This window comes from Petaurus breviceps, unplaced genomic scaffold, assembly GCF_028583685.1.
Source record: "Petaurus breviceps papuanus isolate PSGF00001 unplaced genomic scaffold, PetGlider_PUasm1.0 90879, whole genome shotgun sequence".
Classification (NCBI taxonomy): Eukaryota; Metazoa; Chordata; class Mammalia; order Diprotodontia; family Petauridae; genus Petaurus; species Petaurus breviceps.
The window spans coordinates 14869641-14880148 of NW_027187368.1; positions in this window are offsets into that span (position 1 = coordinate 14869641).

Below are 10508 nucleotides of genomic sequence, written 5' to 3' on the forward strand. Positions count from 1 at the left end.
CCTGCCCTCCCTTCCATCATCCCCCCTCACATCCCCTTCCCCCCCCTATTCTCCTGGAGGGTGAGATCCCCTCCCTTCTCAAGCCAGATTCAATAGGAATAAGGTTGACCTATTCTCTTTTGCCTTCCTATTCTTCCCCTCCATTGTAAACATTTTCCCTTGCCTCTTCTGTATGAGATAGTTTGCCCCACTCTGTCTCTCCCCATCTCCTCTCATTATATTCCTCTCACCTCTTGATTTCACCTTTTAAGTATCATCCCTTCCTGTTAAATTGGTCCCAAGCCCTCTATCTATGTATACCTGTAAACGTATATATACACATTCACATATGTATTCATATGCCCGCATACCCTCATATAAAGACATATATATATATATATATACATATATATATATTTCTAATCCCTTCAACAACTGAGAAAAGTTTCATAGGTTACAATTATTGTTTTTCCATGTAGGAATGTTAATAGTTCAACTTTGGCCAGGTGGCTCAGTGAGCAAGAGCACCGGCTCCAGTGCCGGGACGACCCGGATCAAATCCAGGCCCAGACACCCAGCACCACACCCAGAAACAACAACTGGCCATGCAACCCCGAACAAGCCACTCAACCCCGATTGCTTCAAAAAAAAATAGTTCAAATTTGATAAGTTCCTTATGATTTCTTTTCCCTGTTTACCTTCTCATGCTTCTCTTGCTTCTTGTATCTGAATGTCAAATTTTCTATTCAACTCTGGTTTTTTCAGCAAGAATGCTTGAAAGTCCTGTATTCCATTGAATGACCATATTTTCCCCTGAAACATGATACTCAGTTTTGCTGGGTAGGTGACTCTTGGTTTTAATCCCAGCTCCTTTGACCTCTGGAATATCATATTCCAAGCCCTTCGATCCCTCAGTGTAGAAGCTGCCAGATCCTGGGTTATCCTGATTGTGTTTCCACAATATTCAAATTGTTTCTTCCTGGCTGCTTGTAATATTCTCTCCTTAATCTGGGAATTCTGGAACCTGGCTATAATATACCTAGGAGTTTTCTTTTTGGGATCTTTTTCAGGAGGTGATCGGTGGATTCTTTCAACCTCTATTTTGCCCTCTCGTTCTAAAACATCAGGGCAGTTTTCTTTGAGAACTTCCTGGAGGATGCTTTCCAGGCTCTTACTTTGGTCATGGCTCTCAGGCAGTCCAATAATTTTTAAATTATCTCTCCTGAATCTATTTTCCAGGTCAGTGGTTTTTCCCATGAGATATTTCACATTGCCTTCTATTCTTTCATTTGTTTGGATCTGTTTAACAGCATCTTGATTTCTCATAAAGTCATTAGCTTCCATTTGCTCCAATCTAATTCTGAAGCAATGATTCTCCTCAGTGAGCTTTTGAGATTCTTTTTCCATCAGGCAAATTCGACTTTTTAAGGCATTCTTCTCCTCATTGCCTTTTTGAGCCTCCTTTGCCATTTGAGTCAGTCTGTTTTTTAAGGTATTATTTTCTTCAGTCAGGCTGTTGACTCTCATTTCATAATTTTCTTGCATTGTTCTCATTTCTCTTCCCAATTTTTCCTCCACTTCTCTTATCTGCTTCTTAAGGTCCTCTATGGCCTGTAACCAGCTTGTATTTTCCTTTGAAGCATTTGGTGCAGGAGTTCTGACTTCACTGTTTTCTTCCTGTTCCATGCCTTGCTCCTTCTTATCCCCAAAATAGGAGTGTAATGTTGGAATCTTCTGTCTGCTTTGTTTCCTTTGCCTGCTCATTTTGCCACTCAATGATTTGACTTTTGGGCTTTGTGCCACAGTAGGACTCTGCCACCAGACAGGGGAGTTTTCGTCCCAAACGCTGGGGTTTTCTCAGCTGCCGGAGGTATTAGATGGGTGCCCTCTCTGAGGTCTGCACACACTCTGGCAAGCTGGACACACACCCCAGGACCTCCACCCTAGACTGCAATCCAGATCCAAGCAGGTTAAAGCAAGAGCGATGACCCCTCAGACTGGTGCTTGGTCCCCCTACACTCTGCAGGCCAGGAGCTGAAGCCGCCACGTGGCGCTGGCAGGCTGTGCTGGCGTCCCAGCGGTTTCTCGCTCTGGGGGTAAAAGCCATGCACTCCCACTTCCTGGGTCCCAAAGTCCAGACTGCACTGGCCTCTCACCTTGTCCTTCGCATCTATGTATTGATAAATCTGGAAAAGGCTACAGCTGCTGCTGATCTGGAGTCCCTCTGCCTGGCGGCTGGTCAGGCCCGCCCTGGGGCTAAAGCCTCTGCGTGGGGCTGGGCTCGGCTCCCAGAGCTGTGCTGGCCGATTCCGATTCCTGCCGGCCTGCTGGGCTGTCATCAGTGGGAAGTTAGCTTCTCTGTGTCATTTTGTGGGTTCTGCAGCTCCAAAGTTTGTTTAGAGTCCCCTTTTTACATGGATTGGGGAGGGTGGAAGCCAGAGCAGCGGGAAGGTCGTGCTTCTACTCCGCCATCTTGGCTCCGCCCCCCCCCATTGAAAGTTTTAAAATCAAATATTCAATGAATAAAGAATAAAATAGATATTTTGAAGAATAAAATCATATACAGAATATAATAATATATAATATATAAAAATATATAAATATATAATAAATAAAATATAATAATATATAAAATCATATAAAGAATAAAATCAAATATGTATGTGTGTGTATGTATGTGTGTGTATACTATTATTAATACCATCTTACATGTAATTGGGAAATATGATATACAGGCACTGAGGCATAGAGATCCACTGGAAAAGTAGAAAGGGGTATGGGAGAAAAAATGGGAGAGAGCAGATTGGAGGAGGGGATATCCTGTGGGACTGCTATTTTGGGGCAGTGGGTAGGGGAAAAACGGGGAGAAAATTTGTAACTCAAAATCTGGCGTAAACAAATGATGTAAATCAGAAGTTAATAAAGCTTTAAAAAAAAAAAAAGGACCAAGCTGAGAAATTCCTGGATCAGGAAGGAGCTGAATGACACTCATCCTTGTCTTGGGTATTTGTGGTCATTTTGACATCATTCAGAGCTAGTTCATACACTTGAGACACATACATATATACACACACATACACATAGGTATATGCACATATATATGTACACATATATATATTCAAATGTACACATACATAATAATTAATAAACATTTATTAAATGCCTAATTATATACTATGTACCAGGTACTGTGCTATGTGCTGTTGATACAAAAAGAAGTAAAAGACAGTCCCTGCCCTCAAAGAGGTTACAATTTAATGGAGAGGAAACAACATGCAAGCAAATATGAATATAAAGCAACCTATATGCAGGATAAATATGAAATAATTTACAGAGGGAAGGCACTGGAATTAAGAAGGATTGGGGAAGACTTCCTGTATAAGATGGGATTTTAGTTGCAATTTAAAGAAAACCAGTGAGGTCAACAGAGTGTTCTAGGCCTGAGGGCCAGACAAAGAGAAGGCATGGAGCTAAGAGATGAAGTGTCTTGTTCATGGAACATATTTCTATGTGTATGTATACACACACACATATACACACACAAGTGTATATGTGTATATGCTCATATACTCTTGGGACTGACCTTTTAAAAAATACAAAGTTCAGTCTGGAAATGGAGATGGAGAAAATAAGAAGGCAGGAAGTTGGAGATTATAAATCAGTTGGACACTCATGGACTCAGTTCCCTGAAGGAAAGCTTGTGCTGCCAGTAAGGATCAATTAGGCTCCAAGGAAAGTACCAGGTAGAAGAAATGGGGGAGGAGGGGCGGCTAGGTGGCTCAGTAAACAGAGCACCAGCCCTGGAATCAGGAGGACCTGAGTTCAAATTTGACCTCAGACACTTAACACTTACTAGCCATGTGACCTTGGGCAAGTCACTTAACCCCATTCGCCATGCCTTCCCCCCCGCAGACAAAAAAAAAAGAAATGGGGGAGCAACAAGAAATTCCTGGGCCAAACCAGGAGCTGCAGCTACACTCCTTGCTGGCATCACTGGTGATGACTGATTGATGATTCATAGATAGTTCTTGCACCTGGTTTACACTCTTGGAGTTAGCCTTTAAAATGTGGGAGAGAATACAGAAGGGCTGCTCTGGGACCTGCAGAAGACTTGTACCAAGCCTATAAACAATCTCTGGGAACTTCCCTTCCCCAGGAGCCTGTATTCTTTAACAGAGTGGTATCATCCAAGTCAGAACAAAGGATCACATCAGTGGAACAGAAAAGCGCTAGGATGATTCCTGGGAATACCCACTCCCATTTCATGTAAGGAGGAAGGGAGCACATCTTGAGATGGAGGAGAACAGAGAAAGCTTCAAGGAAGCAACACCTGAACAAAACCTTCAAGGAATATGAGGTTTTTTTAAGAGGGAGAGATAATTGTATTTCAGTCATGGGGGATAGAGGACCCTGTGTGAAAGCATGGAGGGTACAGATGGAATGTCTTGTTTGGTAGTTTGATTTGGCAAGAACATAATGTTCATAAAGGAGAGTAATATGGAAACCTCAGTTTCCTCCTCTGTAAAGTTGAGATAATAATAGCACATAGTTTACAGGGTTGAGGTGAGGATTAAAGGAAATAATATTTGAAAATCTCTACTAGCTATTATTAGAGTTGGGAGGTCCCTTAGGAATTCAGTCCCTTAAGAATTCAACTCCTTAGAGTGGCTAGGTGGCGCAGTGAGTAAAGTGCCAGCCCCAGAGTCAGGAGGATCCGAGTTTGGTTCAGGCCTCAGACACTTAACACCCACACACAAAAAAACTAGCTGTGTAACCTTGGGCAAGTTACTTAACCCCAATTTCCCTCCAAAAAAGCAAAAAAAAAAAAAGAATTCAACCCCTTCATTTTACAGAGGAGGAAATTGAGGTCCAGAAAGATGGAGTGACTAACTCAAAGTCATCTATTCACTTGTCAATATCAACCCATAAGCTTTTATTTTGTTTTAACCCATGAACTTTTATTAAGAAACTGCTTTGTGCCATGACAAAAAGATGGTCTCTGCCCTAAAGGAGCTTACATTATCTGAGAGAGACAATACTTATAGATATATACCTTTTTTTTTTAAACTGGATTTCTGACCTCATTGGTATGAGGAAAATTTCTGTACCAATGCATATTTCATACCTGCTACTTATAGACTTAAAAGAGAGTTGTTGGGGGCACTGAGAAATTAAGTAACTTACCTAGGGTCACAGAACCATTATGTAGATGGAACTTGAACCCAGATCTTAATGATTCTATCTCCTTTTTTATCTTCTAAGTCAAACTGCCTCTCTGGATTTCCATGAGCTTGATGCTTTGACTGTCTAGGATTTTATAACAAAGTATCCTAAATAAGATCTACCATAACCACAAGGTGAATACTAAATAACTAAAATTCCTTGACTAAGAGTGACCTCAATCAGTCAAACAACCTACAGGTACTACAGGTATTTGTGGAATACACACATGGTAATAAGAACTTCCTCTTCTCTTTTCCTCTTTGTACCTCATATCCTTCGGGTGCTACTCTATCCCTGTTTCACGTAAGAAAGTGTCTCTTCTCTTTGTCAAAGCTAACTAACCCTTCTACATATACCAGTGATCCCATTCCATCCTATCTTCTCCAGCAGAATGCCCCCTGCATCATCCCCAGTCTCTAATATTTAATCTTTCTAGGGTTTTTGGGTGCTTCCCTATGGCCTACAAACATTCACATCTCCCCCATCTTTAAAACAAAAATCAAGCAAACAAACAAAAAAAATCCCAGAGAAACCAACTCTCAATTGATCTGACAATCCCCACTAGCTATTGTCCTAGATGTCTTCTCCTTCTGTTTAACCTGGAGAAAGCCATTAATCTTCTCTCACTCTCTTCTAAATCCTCTATGGTTTGGCTTTCCACTTTATTCAACTGAGAATGCTCTCTCAAAAATTACCCATGATCTTTTAAAAAATTTTAATATTTCTTTTTTCACCAATTACATATAAACAAATTTTAACTTTTTTTCTTCAAAATTTGAGTTATAAATTCTTCTTTCCACTCCTTTTCCCTCATTGAGAAGGCAAGCAGTTTGATATAGGTTATACATGTGCAGTCATATAAAACATATTTCCCCATAATCTTTTAATTGCCAAATCTAATGATCTTTTCTTGGTCTTCACCCTTCTTGATATCTATTTAGCCTGTCCATCACCCTTTTCTCTGGATAATCTCTTCTCTCTAGGTTTTTGTGACATTGTTCTTTCCTGGTTTTCCTTCTACTTGTCTGGCTGTCACTTCTATGTCTCCTTTGCTGAATCTTCATCCAATTCAGGTCATACCCACAAATTATTGATCTCCCCTGGTCTGTCCTTTGACTTTCCCATCTTTTCCTTCTATGGTATCTTATTTCATTATCTAATATGCTCTTGTGGATTCAATTATCATCTCCATAAAGACAATTCTCAGATCTATTTGTCCTAGGCTCTCTCAAGACCTCCAATCTTAAATCAGTCACTCAACAATCATTTATTAAGAGTTTGCTATATGCCAGGCATGGAACTAAGTATTGGGAATACAAAGAACGGCAAAAAAAGTTCCTATTCTCAAGGACCTAGGTCCTTGGGTATGACTTTTTGACTGAGTCCAAGTTTTACAGAACAAATCCTTTTATTAAGAGGATTTGTTCTGTGAAGTTTGGATTCAGTCAAAGGACTACACTTAAGAACCTAGAGGGCCACATGTAGCCTTTAGGTTCCAAATTCCCCACCCCTGAACTAGATGCTCCATAGACATTTCAAACTCAATAGATCCAAAACAGAACTCATCATTTCCCCTGCCAAACTCTTCTAAACTCCCCCTCTTCTAAACTTCCTTATTACTATTGAGAGTACTACCATTCTTCCAGTCATCTAGCTATCATCTTCATCTCCTCACTCACACACTCCACATATCTAATCTGTTGCTAAACTCTATTGTTCTATCTTTGAAATATCTCTCATGCATGTCCCCCTTCCTTTTCTGACACAACCCCCACCCTGGTATCTGCAATTAGTTCATGAAAGTGTTCCCAAGTTTCACTCAGTCTAAGCCCTTGGCCATTTCTTATAGCACCATAGCATTCCATTATGTCTATTATGCCATATTTGTTCAACCCTTTTTCAGATGATGGGCACCTACTTTGTATTCAGCTTTCAACCACCTGCTATAATTTTTTCCTACATTTCCTACTTTCCCTCTGTCTTTGATCTCCTTGTGGTACGTGCCCAGTAGTAGTATTGCTAGGTTAGAGTCACAGTTCAGTGACTCTTGGGGCATTGTTCCAAATAACTCTCCAGAAGAGTCAAACCAGTTCACAGCTCCACAAGCGTACACTAGTATGCCAAGCTTACAACACAGTTTCTCCAACAATCATGATTTTCCTTATTTGTCATTTTTACCAATCTGATAAAGATGACATATTCAATGGATCTATGATCTTATTGATGAGTACTCTAACCTCTTTTTAAGCTTTTTTCAGTCATGTCCAATTCTGTGGGACTCCATTTGGGGTTTTCCTAGACAAAGATACTGAAGGAGTTTGCATTTGCTTCTCCAACTCACTTGACAAATGAAGAAACTGAGGCAAACAGTTTTAAGTGATTTGCCCAGGCTCATATATCCATTAAGTGTCTGAGGCCAGATCTGAACTCACCAGACCTGGCACTCTATCTGCCCATTTCATGCTATTACTCTTGTCTATATCCCTTTGCAAATCATCCATGGGGTCCACTCAATACACTGGGGACTTTATTTAAGGTCTCTTCATATTACATAAGCTGTCCATATGCTAGATCTCACCTTTACTGCATATCTGGTTCACTCCCTTTTCTGGTTATATATTTCTTTGGTGACATTGTTCTTGTACAACAGATAAAAATGTGCTGGAGTCTATTGACGCCCACTATGTGTCTCTCCATTGCCTTTTTACCACAATTTTGAGTTCTTGGAAGTTGTGGTATGTTATGATTCATATCCATATAACACACTGGGAGAATATTGGTGTTTAAAAGATTGGCTTCTCTTTCAGGGAAAAGTTTGAAGATGTTTAAGTATTGAATGATTTCCCAAATACAATGTAGCCCACTTTCTTCTTCCTGTTCAAGTCTGGGTCTAGCTCCTTGTTCTATACAATTTCTATCCAAAGATATTGATATCTATATTTATGCCTATAGATATAGATAGATGTGTTTGAAAATATTTTGTTGCTGCATTTTGTCTTTACATCTCTATCATTTCTGGCAGAGGGAAAACCCTCTCTCATCCCCAAGATTAAATTCTTCCTTATGACAGAGAGTAGTGATTAAGCAAAAATATCCAATACAATGACTGTATCTGACAATGGAGCATTCTGTCCAAATCTTTCTTCAAATCCCAGCTAAAATCCCCCCTTCAATAGGAAGTCTTCCCCCACCTCCTCTTAACACTAGTATCTTCCCTCTGTTGGTTATCTCTAATTTATCATGTGTGTGCTATATATCATGGGATATGCATGCATGTGTGTACTTTTGTGTGTGTGTGTGTGTGTGTGTAAGCTAGGCAGCTCAATAGAATCCTGAGTCTGGAGTCAGAGTGACCTGAGTTCAAATCTAGCCTCAGACACTTACTTAGCTGTGCGACCCTAAGTAAGTCACTTAACCCTATCTGCCTTAGTTCCCCATCTATAAAATGAGCTGAAGAAGGAAATGGCAAACCACTCTAATGTCTTTGCCAAGAAAACTTCAAAGGGGGTCACAGGAGTCAGACACAACTGGAATGACTGAGCAATAACCACTCTCTCTCCCCCCACATAGCTTGTTCATACATAGTTGTTTCCATATAGTCTCCCCAATTAGACTGTGAGTTTCCTGGGGCCAGGGACTATCTTTTGCCTTTCTTTGTGTCCCCAGAACCTACCTTAGTGCCTAGCACATAGTAGGTGCTATATAAGTACCTGCTATCTTTCCTTTCCCTTCCAGTGCCTGGCATATTGGAGGCACCTAATAAATAAATGTTATTGACTGTCTGACTGCCTAGGAGTCCCTCATGTCTCTGCCATTAGGAGGGAGATATATTTCATTATCTGTTCTCTTGGACCTTTACTGGTTTCTCATTAACTTTTCTACGACTGTTGATTGCACCACATCCTCCAGTCACCCAGACCCACCACCACAGAGTTATCCTTGACTTAGTGATCTTTTACTTATCATAGTCATTAAGCATATCGTCCTTTTCATTTGCTTATTTTGCTGAGCACCAATTCATGAAAATCTTGCTGTGTTTCCCTTAATTCCTCATATTGGTCATTTCTTATTGCACAATAATATTTCCTTATATACATTTAACATAGCTTTTTCAATTATTCCCCAAATCATGAGCACTCACTTTGTTTCTAGTTCTTTCTCATCATAGAGGGAACCACTATGAATATTTTTCTACATACTAGGCTTTTGTTCTTGTCTTTGACTTCTCAGAGTGAATCTCTGGATCAAAGAACACGGATAGTTCAGTCAGTTTTCTCATATAATTCCAAATTGATATCTAGAAGAATTGGACTAATTTGTAGCTCCTGCCACCAGTTATTATTGTCTCTATCTTGTCCCATGTAGGCCAGGCCTGGACTCTTGCAATAGCCTTTTAGTTGGTCTCCCTGCCTCTCAAGTCTCTTTCCCTACCTGCCCCCAAATCCAGTCTATTCTCTGCTCTGTTAAATTGATTTTTTTAAAAGCACAGGTCTGACCATGTCATCTCTCTATTCAACAAACTCCAGTGGTTCTCCATTACTTCCAAGATAAAATTTAAATTCCTCTGTTTAGTTTTCAGGACCCTTTGCCCTTCCTTCCTTTCCAGTCTTCTTATACTTTACTCTTCTCCACAGACCCAAAAATTCAATGACACTGACCTCCTTACTGTCCTTCATACAAGATACTCCATATACCTAGTTTGTACATTTTCATTACACAAAGTGCACAAGTTCCTCATGCCAGAGTGCTCTCCTTCTTCATCTCTGCCTTCTGGCTTTCCTGATTTGCTTCAAGTCTCAGCTAAGGTCCCACCTTCTAAAAGAGGCCTTTCCCAACCTCTCATTCCTAGTGCCTTCCCTGTGTTGAATACCTACCACTTATCCTGTACATAACTTGTTTGTACATTGTACATTCACAAGTAGTCTTCCCCATTGCCTTGTGAACTGCTGGAGACTAGGGTCTATCTTTTGCCTTTCTTTGTGTCCCCTAGCACAGTGCCAGCACAGGTACCAAGTAGGTGTTTAATGAATGCTTGTTGACTTGGACTTGACTTGACACCCCTCAAAGGATTCTCCATTTCACTCAGAAGGTCTACAATTGTTCAGGGTTTGATGCAATTAGCACAATCCCAAATAAAGTCTAGAAGACCTCACCATCTAGTGGTGACTCTCTCTTCTATTTGGGTCAAAAAGTGTGAATCAGCAGGTTGTTGGGGAAGATAGCAAGGTAATCTCATTTATTTCCCTGCCCCTTTATAAAATTATGCCAAAGACAATTCTAAAGATTTTCAGAGAAATATATTCTAA